The following is a 13704-nucleotide window of genomic DNA, read 5'->3' as shown; positions in this document are numbered from 1 at the left end:
AAAACTGCAAAACTTATAAGAATTTTAATTTGTGAGTACCCGGGTACTCCGTTGGACGCGTAACGGTACTTTTTTGTCGAGCGCATAACGGTTTTAAACGGGTTTCCCTCCAAAAAAACGTTTATTTAAAAAAAATTCTCAGCTATAAGTTCGAAAATTGACGAATAACAATTATGCAACTTAAAATTCACCAACATGATTGCTACAGGTCGAACCAGGGACAGTCGACAGGACAGGTCCCAGTTATGATAACTGACAGCGTAGAAAATGGATATGAGTTGGATCTCGTAATGGTACCATGTCCTAGGGCTGGCACCTGCATCGAGCTACTAAGGGTAAAGTCGTGTGATAACGGCTTAAAACGGCAAGGTGGTACCCGTTGCAGGGGTCTCCGTCCCATAAAACCTGGCAGGCCTTTCAGTACGTTCCGACTCGGAACTTCCGAGTCCATTGCCTGGCGAGAACCAGGCAAGAGTAGGATCAGATGGTTGTTCCTGACTTGCGCCGGTCGGGGGAGTCATAGTTGTTTATGAAGCGCTATTACTGCTTACCCTAGCCATGACCTCACTGCTCCGGCATAGACCACCATGAGACCACATAGGCGACATAGGATAGCGGCTGGAAGGGGAACTCAATAAACTAAAGATGAATCCATTGAAGACAAATGTGACAGATGCGGAGGGATTACCAAATCTCTTCGCGCGAGGTGGCATCCAGCGGTCTCCGCAGAAGAAGGCGAAGACGGATGCGGCAAGCCCTGGAGGTGGAAAAACGGCGAATTCGTCCGTTTCCACATCAGACATATCGGTCGACGGTCCCTTGCTAGTCAAGGCTGTTGAAAGGTGCATGGACACGCGGTCGAGAATGGCGGCGCTGTCCGAACAACTCGACGCTATAATCGAGTTCTCGGAGAACAGGCGGAATATCGCTGGCGACCTGAAGCAGAGCCGTCTCCTGCTTCGGAGCACTATTGATGAAGGGCACGAAGAGCTCATAGCTCGAGTGGAGGCGGCCGAGAAGGCGGCCAGGATCTGGAGGGCGACTGCATCCAAAGAGCTGCAGACAGACGCCCCTTCGTTCGCGGCAGTTTGGCAGTTGGTGCGACAAAACCTCATAACTCTTTAACGGTTGTTTCCACAGTGTTTATGTCTTAAGCAATGTTGTTCACCATAGAAAACAACTTTTTGAAAAATGGATTCAGGCAGCATTTATTTTTTCCTACAGATGACGCTGACATCTATCTTCTGAAAAAATGGTGCTAGCCATTTTGTGTCTTAGGGAAAGTTGTTTATATCAACAATTGACATAAAGTTGTCGAACATTTTACAACTATAGGACTGAGCGTTAACGAGATAAAATTATTTTAATTATTCATATAGCCAAAATTTCAGTAATTAAATATAACTGGAACTTAGAACATTTGTTCCAATTTCGTATATATTCGAACTGTCGAGTAACAGTTTGTAGTTGACTTTGTATAGTTTTTTGTCAAACTATGATGTGGCATCATTTTTGAGAAAGAATATAAAATATAATTTCAATGTTATTGTTAGTGACAAAATTTTTCAAATAGGAACATTGTTGGTCATGTACGCTTTCTTAAAGCTTCTCTTGTTTAATTTTACTTCATTTAACGTGGATACTAAACGCTTATTTTTGTTTAAAACACTATTCACCCAATAACAAACTGTTTCCTAGCACTAATAATTATTTCCGAGGGGTTTTCATACTACTGGACGTTAGTTTTGAAAGGCCCCCGAACACAATTATGGTCGTGTTGCATACTCAGGCATCCAGCAAAGCCTATTGTAGGAAAAACATCGATACGGACACTGCTTATTAACGTTTTTTAACATAAATTGACATGAAAACAATCGTTGCGAAACCTCGAATTACTCGGTAAGTCGCAACTAGTAGCAGCTGATTTTTGGTTTAGTACTAGTCAATACCTTGTATTTAAGTTCAATAATAGTGTCATATCAAAACAACGTAGAACTTTTTGCCGAAAATGATGAAAAATTACAGAAAAACTTGTTTTACATACTAAGCCTCCTACGATCCTATTTTCAATAAAACTGTCTTAATATCACATTACCTTTTAGTTAATAGTCTATTTCATGAGGATCATATGAGTTACCTTATTAATTCCTAAGTGTTTGCATTCGCTATTGAAAAATATCTGTGAAATATTTTTCTTCCATTTTACAAGCCTTGAAAATCCTCCCTTTCACAATATTATAGTTAATTTTCTAAATTATTTTTCAGCGTAAATAATCATGATTACGAGTTGACAACATGTCTACTGCAAGTAGAAAGTAGAATGAGGCATTAAAACAGATTTTTGTTTTTTTTTTTGAGTTTTGTCGCGACTTTTTTGGGTTCTGCCCCACAGTGCGGGGCAGGTCGCTAAGCGAACGAGGCAGCCCCGGGGGAAACGGCCCCCGGGAACACCAAGAAACGGTTGGTCGTGCTATTCCGGCGGGTTAGCACACCAACCGGTTCAAGGTCCATCGGGAAACTGGCCGAGGTGGAGGCTACGGGCAACCCTTGGACTACCGTAGCGGGGCCAGAGGACCAAAAAAAGGTCAAAAAGACGCGGAGTAGGGGGAATGCCTTCATATTCAAAACGGATTGGTCCAAGAACTCAAAAGTCTTGAAAAAAATGAGGGGTAAAACCGAGCTCAAGGATATGTGGACGGATGTGCGGAGTATCCGACGATCTCGCACTGGCGAGATGATACTTGAGCTAGGGAAGGACGCCAAGAACAAGGGAGCTACCTACAAAACGGTAGCTGAAAAGTCCCTAAAGAAAGAGGTGCAAAAGCGGGCACTCACCTCAGAGGTGACTATCCAGCTTAAAAACCTGGACAAAATCACTGAGGGGTGCGACATTGCACAAGCCCTAAAAGTGAAGTGCGGTAGCTACCTTCCGACTAGCGCCGGCGGTCGCTAACCTGGCCCTGAAAGAAAGCAAATTGAAGGTCGACTGGTCTGTATGCCCCCTGAGCATACTACAGCAACCGGACATTTGCTTCCGGTGCTTTGAGGAAAGACATAAGTCCTGAAACCGCAAGGGGCCCGATAGGAGCCAGTTGTGCAGGCGATTTGGAGGTGCAGGCCATAAAGCAAAAGACGGCGAGGAGTCTCCAAAGTGTATGGTATGCTCCAGGAAACGGGACGCCAAATACTTTATGGAAGGTCCCAGGTGCCCAGCCGGAAAGCCGGTTGCAAAACCACGGCCGCAAGGGTGACGCAATTGAATCTGAACCGTTGCATCGTGGTTTAGCAGCTGCTACACCAAGCAGCCACTGAGTCGTTATCGGACATCGCCATTATATCGGACCACTACCGCATGGTTGTGGATAAGTGCAGTATGGCGGCCATATGGACGATGAGCAAGTTCTTGGTTCAGGAGGTTGTTTCAACCTCAGAAGAAGGGTGCGTAGTTACCAAGGTTAACGGAGTGTTCTACTGCCGTTGCTATGCTCCGCCACATTGGTCTACCGAAAGGTTCAGCCAGATGGTCGATCTATTATCCATGGAGCTTACGGGCCTAACGCCGTTGGCGGTGGCGGGCGACTTCAACGCTTGGGCTGTTGAGTGGGGAAGTCACTTCACGAACCAGAGGGGTCAGATCTTGTTGGAGCCTTTGGCAAAGCTCAACCTAGATCTTGCCAACGTTGGGAACAAAAGTACATACAGCAAAAATGGTGCGGAGTCGATCATCAAGAACTGGAGGGTATACGATGGCTACACTAATAGCGATGTATAATAGGCCATGTGCGAGTGCCAATACGAAACCGTGGAGTGACGCTTACAGGATAGTAATGGCCAAGACCAAAAGCGCGCTGACGCCTGCAGAACGATCACCAACGATGCTGGAGCGTATCATCGAGGAACTCTTTCCGCGCCAAGAGCCAAGCCCTTGACCTCCGGCGGTCGTGTCTCACGTTCGACATTCCAGTATCTCAGACATAGACCAGGAATGGTCGGCCAGCCTGCCGAATCCAATCCGTGAGCGACGACAACCGTTAACCGATAAGTTGAGGAGGAAACAAGGGTTACGAATGAGGACTCATCGTGATCATCAAATCCCTAAAGGTGTGCAAGGCACCGCGACTAGATGATATCCCTTACCTGACATTCAGGCTGGCGATAAAAACGGCCCCCGGGCTGTTGCTGAGGTGCCTGGATGACTGTCGTTTTCCGGACAGGTGGAAGCGGCAGAGACTGGTATTACTGCCGAAGGCTAGTAAACCGCCAGGGGACTCATCGGCATATAGGCCCATCTGCCTGCTGGACACTGCGGGCAAGGTGCTTGAGAGGATTATCCTCAGTAGACTGGTGAAGTACACGAAGGGTGGTCACGGTCTGGCAAGTAGCTAGTTCGGCTTCCGGGAGGACAGGTCCATGCTGGATGCCATATCCTCCGTCACCAAGACGGCGGAGGTACCACTCCAGCGCAAGAGAAGAGGAATACGCTTTTGCGCAATCGTCACGCTAAACGTGAAGAATGCGTTCAATTGCGCCAGTTGGGACTCGTTAGCGCTCGCACTCAGGAGTATCGATGTACCGGTGTTGCTGTACAAGATTCTGGAAAATAACTTCCAGAAACGAGTACTTGTTTACAACACCGAGGAAGGTTCCGCAAGGTTCTATCCTGGGTCCGATGTTGTGAAATGTCATGTATGACGGGGTGTTGAAATTTAAGTTCCCAAATTCAAGGTTGTGATTGTCGGCTTTGCAGACGACATAACGCTAGAGGTTTAAGGCAAGTCGATTGAACAGGTCGAGTTGATGGTCGCGCACTGTATACGCAGGGTCGAGGACTGGATGCGCTCTAGGAAACTGGAGCTAGCACATCATAAGACGAAGGTCACGGTTGTGAACAACCGTAAATCGGAGCAACAGGCGGTGGTCAGAGTTGGAGACTGCACCATCATCTCAAAGTGATCTCTGAGGCTCTTAGGGGTTATGGTCGACAATAAGCTCACGTTCGGGAGTCACGTCGACTATACCTGAGCAATTCTCGCTGAAACTAGGCCACTAGATGCACAAGGTCTTTCAAATTTGATATAAATGCACATAGTTATTAGAAATAGAGAAAAAATGATAATGCTATTTTTGTTTGATCGAATTTGTTGACCCCTTGGTCACCAAGGGGTGAAACAGTTTTCAGAAAAGTTGAAATTTTGACAATTCTTGATGTATTATTTGAGCTATATCTCTGAAATTCGTTATGTAAAGTACTACAAGCAGCACTTTTCTGTAAAAAGGAATGATAGGGTTTTCATTTGAAGTAATCAGAATTCAGGCCGCCATCTTGAATTTGGCGGCATCTTGGATTATATCAGAAAAATGCAATTTCCACCAGGTTTGCAATTACCGATTTTCGATCTGAGACCAGCATTGGAAAGCTGAGAAAAAATGCTATAATATGAACGAAAAAAATTAGCTAAGCATCAGTGTTGACCCATCAATTGAACCTATTTTCCAAGCTGTGTGTTAAAATATTCAACGTACACCGCGCGATCAACGTAGTAACCTGTCTACTGAGACCCTCTACTGTTTTTTTTTTGAGTTTAGTGAGAATAATGAATACAACACTAGCATGTTTGATACTAACAAAGCGATTGGTTTTTTATTGCTGAGCAGTTCCATAAAAAATGTCCCAGTTTTAATATTTTATTTAACCGTTATGTACTCGGCAATTTTAACACACGTAAGTACTCGGCAGGGTACACGGGTACCCACAAAATGAAATGCTTCTTGCTTTTTCCCCAGCCAACAATTTGGTTTACTTTATTCAACTACAACTTTGTTAAGTAAACTTTTATTCGGCATAAAATGATCATATAAAATGCATAGAACATAGCTATGTGTACAAATTTGGAGGCCATATACGTACATGTGGAAAAACCTTTTTGCATTGTACGACTTCATATGATTTGATAAGGTGCTAATAGTAACTTTGTATATAACTTAACTTTGCATTTAATATGATTTTAAATATGCCAACACAAAATTGTGTGTAATGATCTGTATGACTTCAAATATGCATATCTAAAAATAAACTCGCAACAGGCAATTTATGTAACCAGATAACCAAGTCGAAAAATAAAAAATATTATCTCACAACATTTTTTTTAGAGTTGCGTTATACTTTTTATAGAGAAATCTTGAATATGAATACTAAAAGCTTTTTTTTTTGTATGTAAATACATGTATCCAACTTTTTTTATATCTGTTCTGCATGGATTACTTTCTGGAGCAAAGCGTAAATTTATTATGACATTTTTATCTCATTGAAACATACCCAGTTTCGATACCTAGACCTTTGAATCCATAGTCCTTCTACGATCCGCGCCACCATATGAGCATCTATATTATGAACATTTAATTTCATATCACATTCTACAAAACATATATATGAGTTAAACTAACTTTATCTGGCATAGTTTGATCTTTTTCAAACGTAAACTGCTTACAGCAAAACACCACCTACGTTGTACAACTTATGTCTGCCTTATATACAACTCGGTATTGCTCAACAAACAGAGTTCCCACGAATATTAATGAATATTGTTGTTCCCAGTAACATTTATTAATATTGCTTTAATCAGCGAGATCCAGGTTTAAATAACGCTAACATCAAACCCAGATACTTGCTGAACGCAAACAAAATATCTGGTAACACTGAACAGATCTGTACAGCAACCGAAACACGGTGTCAGCTTCGCTCTGTTTTGTTCGTTTTGCCGCGAGTATTTGTTTATTATCTATATGTTCGGAGTGGTGCAGTTTCTGGAAAATGGGCGGCTGCAAATCCTGGCTGTTCCAACAAGTTGGATCATAGGTGAGTTTCTCATGTGGCCAAAGTCCATTAACAATGAGAGCATTGAAAAGATGCGAAAAGATGGCACGGCTTTTCGTGAGTCGACAAGGGCCATACCCGTGCTTATTACTAGAAAGTTTTGAAAATTCGATCAAGCAGAAGCAGCTGTTGATGAATTTTCGAGAAAAGATGTATCCGATTTTGAAGGAAAAACGAAATTTCTAAAATCCACCAAAAAGAAGAAGAAAAAGTCGGTTTCAGATACAACCGATTTTAGTGATATGCTGACAGGTAAGCAAATAACTTTATAGAGATTTCTGTACGTGATTAGTTCTTATTTTACAGATATAGTGAATAAAAACTCGAAAAGCAGCTAATTAACCAACAATCAAGCACCATTGAATAAACTGCCCATATATATACCAACACCAGAACCAATACTTTATAATCAAAAATTTGTCGAAACCCAAGCATCGATGCAGCTAAATGTAACACAAGAAGGGCCACCTTTCGGTCCTGTTGACACTACGTCGTGGAAAACGGAATCATCAATTCAATTGAATAGTGAACGAACCTCCCATGATCTTATAAAAATGATTGATTGACAAATTGAAATAGAAGGGTTGCAGACTTCAAATGCTTTTTCAGGTAGGTTTTCCAGTACGATAAATGTGTGGAATTACCTGCAATGTATGTGTTCGCTATATTTCAGATCACACAATATACGGAACTATGAATGCCCCTGAATTCAGTATTTCTCATGAGAATGAACAAAATAACATGAAACAGATAGGTATGTTCATTCGATTTTGTTTGTTGCCATTTGTTCATGCTAAACCGTCGTGTGTTTAAATCATTTTACAGGTGCACCAAGTGAAACAGTATACGACCTTGTCACCTTGATAAGGCAAACAATTTCTGAATCCGTGAATGAAACCATTCCTGTTGCAATCGAGTCTTTACTGGACGAAAGAATTGAGAGAGCTATCGATCATGCAGTATCCATGGCTGTAGACAAATGTTTTGAGTCAAATTTCACTCGTCTAGCAGCTTTATTCGAGGTGATTAGCAGTGATAGACATAGAAACGAATCAACCAGTAAGGAAACAACGATTAAAAAGCACGTTCCTATTGACGTTGAGGAACAAGTAGAGCAGTTCGATATTGATTTAAGAGAAAAAATTCTACAAACAAAATATGTAAGCATCGTATTATATCGTTTATATTTAGAAAAAAAACGTCGGTGGAAATGTGTTTCAGATGATTCTGAAGGCTTTTCTCCAGTCCATGATGCCAATATTTGCCGTTATTGCTCAGTTCTGTTATTTCTGGGCATCTGGTAGTTTTCATCAGTGTCCAAGGGTCTTTTGGAACCCATTGCATCCATTGCAAATGGATATTAAGTATATCAATCAATGATTTTGTTGCCGTCTGCGATATTTGAAATTGCGATACCCATTTGCGAATTGCCAAATTCAATGCTTCCAACTTCCAATTGTTCCAACATTCATATTGTGATTTATTGAGAAATACCTTCAAATGTTCTACGAGTGCAAGTAATATCAGTGGTTTCATCAATCGTAGGCAAATCTGACACGACATTGTCAAGTATAGTTATCGGTTTAGAATCCGGTAGCTGTTGTGATAGCGAATCGGGAGTTCTTGCAAGTACCGCAAATTTGTTCCTTTGTTTTTGTAAAAGTCGGCTGTATTGGCCACTTTTGCGTAAGCGTATTAATTTATTTTTCAAAACAAATGAATCCATTGAAAACACCGACTCACTTTATTTCGCTCAACGATGTTTTGACAGTTTAATAGTTACGATGTAATCCAATTTTATATTACCATATAAATAACTTTCAACATTTTGTTTAAATCAGACGCGTTCTACGATTTCCTATCCATATCTAATGAACTCATATATGGCTCTACAAATAAGATTGTAGATAAATTTTCACTTTGCAGCTTTAACGATTGCAACTGATTTGCGTCTCATGTTACTTTGATTCAATCGTCTCATGTTACTTTGACTCAATCTGCACAATTATATGATTTAAAAACAACATCCTTATACGACTTCTGGTTTGCAGGGTCTTTTCTTGACCGATTTTCGATCTTGACCCGTCAAAAGATTTGAAAATTTGTCTTTTTTTTTTAATTTTTGATCTTCGTAAACATTGTTAATACAAACATTGTTTGTCTGATGATGAAAAAGCAGCATTCCATAAGTTTTAACTGGCTGAGTTGAGGTTATCCTCGTTTTTTAAAGCAATAAAGTCTGAAAAGGTACTCGGGTACCCTGCCGAGTAAATAACGATTAAATTGTCATTTTTAATTTGGCTGAAACTTTGCATAGATATTTTTATAGGCAAAAGATGTCATTTTGTGCTATTGTTTTAATTTTTTCGAGAAAGACTTATTGTTTAGAAGCTATTGAAAATGCTTTTTTGGGAAGGTATTGATGACGACAAATATTTTTAGGGCCAGAACGGTTTGTTTGATCGGTATGACCTCTTCGATAAAGTTGTAGATAATAATTCTGTCTTTCTGAAAAAAATAAACACTCTATAAGTTTTTCTTTGGTTGCAATATTGAAACAATCCTTTGTAGTCTTGATAAAAAAATAGATTTAAAAAAAATGAGCTTTTAGATAGGTATCGGCTCTATTATCGTCAAGTTTTATCGTCAAATAAATGATGTCGTAGAGCGTTAATTTTTTGCACGATGGTTCTTCATAATGCAGAGCATCTTCCTACAAAATATTAGTTCTCTATGTCTTCATTAACCCCCCGGCAAAACTTGACGATAATTTTACATTTTTTTAATTTGTTTTTCAAAAAAAAAATTTTAAGGTGTAGATTTTATCGGAGAGACAAAAATATTATCTACAACTTTATAGAAGACGTCATACCGATCAAACAAACCATTTTGGCCCTGAAAATATTTGTAATCATCAATACCTTCCCAAAATCGCATTTTTAATAGCTTCACATAAATGAGTCGTGTTGCAAAAAACTAAACCAGCAACACAAAATGGCATCTTTTGCGTATAGGAACGTCTATGCAAAGTTTCAGCCAAATTAAAACGACAATTTAAATAAAATATTAAAACTGGGATATTTTTGTGGAACTGCTCAGTAATAAAAAAAAAATTATCGCTTTGTTAGTATCAAACATGCTAGTGTTGTATTCATTAGTCTCACTAAACTCAAAAAAACAGTAGTGGCGTACTAGTTGTAGCATCAATCGATTACGATATATGGAGCTAGTAGGGTTATAACATGTGCATCTACTTGATCTCAGTAGACAGGTTACTACGTTGATCGCGCGGTGTACGTTGAATATTTTAACACACAGCTTGGAAAATAGGTTCAATTGATGGGTCAACACTTATGCTCACCTATTTTTTTTCTTGCATCTTATAGCATTTTTTCTCAGCTTTCCAATGCTGGTCTCAGATCAAAAATCGGTAATTGCGAACACGGTCAAAATTGCATTTTTCTGATATAATGCAAGATGGCGGCCAAATTCAAGATGGCGGCCTGAATTCTGATTACTTCAAATGAAAACCCTATCATTCATCTTTACAGAAAAGTGCTATTTATAGTACTTTACATAACGAATTTTAGAGATATAGCTCAAAAAATACATCAAGAATTCCTATAATTTCAACTTTTCTGAAAACTGTTTCACCCCTTGGTGACCAAGGGGTCAACAAATTCGATCAAACAAAAATGGCATTATCATTTATTCTCTATTTCTAATAACTATGTGCATTTATATCAAATTTGAAAGACCTTGTGCATCTAGTGGCCTAGTTTCAGCGAGAATTTCTCACCTGTAAGAAGGCCTAATCGGCTATTGCAGCACTATTTCGTATGATGTCGTATGAGGTCTTAGCGGTTTATGGCAGCAAGCGAAGACTTCTTGCCAGCGTGGTTTCGTCCATACTTAGGTATAATAGGCCAGTATGATCCAGAGCGCTAGGTACTAACAGTTACCGTGGTAAACTGGAAAGTACCTACAGGCTCATATGCCCGAGAATTTCGAGTGCCTATCGTAGGGTGTCATACGATGCAATCTGTGTCTTGTCCGGAATGATGCCTCTTAGTATTGCCATCAAGGAGGACAGAGAAGGTTCCGACCAACGTGACACAAGAGGCATACGAGGTACCAGTAGGTCATTTTCGATGCTCCGCTCCGGTGGAGGAGACTGCTGATCATGTCTTTTCCGTATGCTCCCGTTTCGTAAGAGCGAGCACTACTCCGGACAATCTAGTTCGGAGGATGCGCTACCACCCGGACATCTGGAGCGCGGCCTGAAGCTGCAACGTGTGTGGCGGGTCAACTATCAACACGCCAGTGGTAGCTAACTACCAGCTAGGTGGTTATAAAAGTAAAGAGGGTGCGTCACACACAAAAGCCACTCCCCGACGTAATACTCAACCGTCTTTCCGGAAAGACCAGGGCTGGAGACTGGAGGGGTTTTAGAGGGTCGGGACAGGGATCAGTAGGTGTTTGGGGAGTGTAACTACCCCAACATCTCTCCCCTAGTCTCATCCCCACACCCTGAATTCACTTCTCAGATGTCTGTTTGCAAATTTCTCCGCCACCTTAAAAAACACCGCATTTACGAAGGTCTTGGGATACAAGTCGTCCTAGAAACGCAAGGTTCACGGGATAATGGAGGCTACAAATAAGAATAGACTAAACAAAGCCTGAATTTTCGCGGCACGCAGATCAGGAGAAACTCTTTGTCTTGCAAAAACCGCACAATGTACAACATGATCGGTTATGGGTGTCGACGTTGGCTAGCATCTCCCCACTTATGTCGATAAACAACCCGTGTTCCAGAGCGCCGCGTCGATGATACCTTGGGGTGCCGCATCCAAGTGTGGGAAACTCCCACTCATGTTTATCGTGAACAACGTGAAAATCAACGCCACGCAGTATAAGACCGAGATTCTGGAGAAGGTTGTGGCCTCAGCAGTTTGGGACCTCTGATGGAAGAATCGATACGTCTCTCAACAGGACGGTACACCGGCCCACACGGCGAATATCGTCCATGCATAGTGTCGGGACGACGCTCGTCTAGTACGAGATGCTAAAAGACCAGGTGCGTGCGCGTACGATTTTTTGAGAAACGTCTCAAGATCGTCATACAGCTCAAAGTGGGGGTGCTTCCAGCTAATATGCCGTATAGGTTCTAAATAAACATTGCGTTAATGGAATTTGACTCTTGTATTTTCATAATTTTAACACGTTTTCAAAAGTGTATTCGAGCTTATTGAACACTTCGTCCACTTTGCAATAGCTTGTCCCTCGTTTTAGGTTGACACAACATCCTGCGCCGGGAATATGCCAGTTTTTCATATAGCCTTAGCCGCATGCTGTAGTCATTTTTGGGAGGGATACAGTATGAGTCCGATACGAAAGCAAGCTTAACGGTTGGACATCTTGAACCTCGCGTAACATCGGTCATCGGAAATTGTCGGTTCCGTCAGAATAAGGATAATAAGGCCCAAGTCCTTTCTTAAATTCGCGTTCATTTTGCATATTCTCGTTAAATTACAACATGTCCTGCTCTACTGAATATAAAAATCATGTCATCATTACGATTTAAATGAAATGAAAAGTGCAATCGGATCGTTAATACTTAATACTTACGTTAATACCCAAATTTCAACCAAAACTCAGTACGATTTAATTTAATTCAACGCTAGCCTTTACAGTGTCAAATTAAGCTCAAAAGTCATTCTGTTATGACTAAGCTCAATAATAGCGCTCCTCTTCGGAAGCGTGTTCAAATATAGCAAACAAGATTCGTGGAATAGAAAGACTAAAACAACAAACAAAAATATTCGTAACAACTGTCATCCTTTCGCTACAAAACGGCTAATTAATTACTTTTTCTTACTCTGTCACTAATAGAGCAGAAATGATTTATTCCACGAAAACACCCAAAAAAAATGCGCCAACGCAACACAGCGGAAAAAAAATTAGTGGTCTAATTTGAATATTCATTCGCGTCAACAGGTGCCCAGTACAAAATATACTCACAACGCATTCTCGTACCTACCGGAGCGGTCCGAGCGGGCAGCTTCCGAACGAGCAGCCAATTTGCATATGTCTATACAGCAGAAAGCAAATAAATTTCCAAACGAGGTGGAAGTGAACGTGCACGACAATATGGGCTTGGGAACCTGTCTGCTGTGGAGGTTTCTTTGCGCCGAGATCATCTTCCACCTCGTGGGATCCCGTTGCTTTCGTTCACCGCCGAGCAGGTTCGATTCGTTTAATTACCAATTTACCTGTTTCTTGCTAATCGAACACTCACCGACGGGTGATAAAGGTATGTTGTTTTTTAATCGATCCAGTTTCTCTCAGAAGCTTTCCGCTCATTTAGCGACAGCAACACTTGACCCAAAATATGGGTGGGTGCCGAATTGATGCCACTTTCCTTTCCATTTTTTTTTGTCTGCCAAAGTTAAATGAAACCCATCGAAACCCATTAGGCACGAAATCGCAATCGTTGGCGTGCTGATTTTCAAGCTGTATCTTCTGCTAATATCGATCGCATCAGCGTTTCGTCCATAACTTACGCCGAACAAAATCGAACGTGATTTTGAAGAGCCACTCAAGACACAAACATTGAAAAAACCCCTCATCACCGGTTATATCCTCCAGCTTAATCCTGTTTCCCCTTACCCGTGAGTTGCGAAATAAAAAGCAGAGTGCGATATGTAAAATTAAACGAAACTCCTCAATAATCGCCAACAGCACTAAACGACCGATCGTAACACCAAATTTACCAGACAAGTTCTTTGCGGGCTTGGTTGGCTTTGAACTGTTGTATGCTCATCTCCATC

The 13704-nt window shown here is 41.1% G+C and overlaps 1 protein-coding gene and 1 long non-coding RNA gene across 2 annotated transcripts in view; one reads left to right on the top strand and one right to left on the bottom strand.

The window, feature by feature from the left end:
* LOC129724757 (protein embryonic gonad-like) overlaps positions 1-13704 on the bottom strand; it is a 287918-nt gene that overhangs the window by 46757 nt on the left and 227457 nt on the right. The gene's annotated exons all lie outside the window — the stretch shown is intronic.
* LOC129724758 (uncharacterized) lies at positions 6755-7792 on the top strand. The gene is made up of 4 exons (XR_008727959.1): positions 6755-7126; positions 7181-7483; positions 7548-7628; positions 7700-7792. It is a non-coding gene; the product is annotated as an uncharacterized LOC129724758 (long non-coding RNA).

This window comes from Wyeomyia smithii, chromosome 2 (assembly GCF_029784165.1).
Source record: "Wyeomyia smithii strain HCP4-BCI-WySm-NY-G18 chromosome 2, ASM2978416v1, whole genome shotgun sequence".
Taxonomy (NCBI): domain Eukaryota; kingdom Metazoa; phylum Arthropoda; class Insecta; order Diptera; family Culicidae; genus Wyeomyia; species Wyeomyia smithii.
This window is presented reverse-complemented; position numbering and strand designations above follow the sequence as displayed.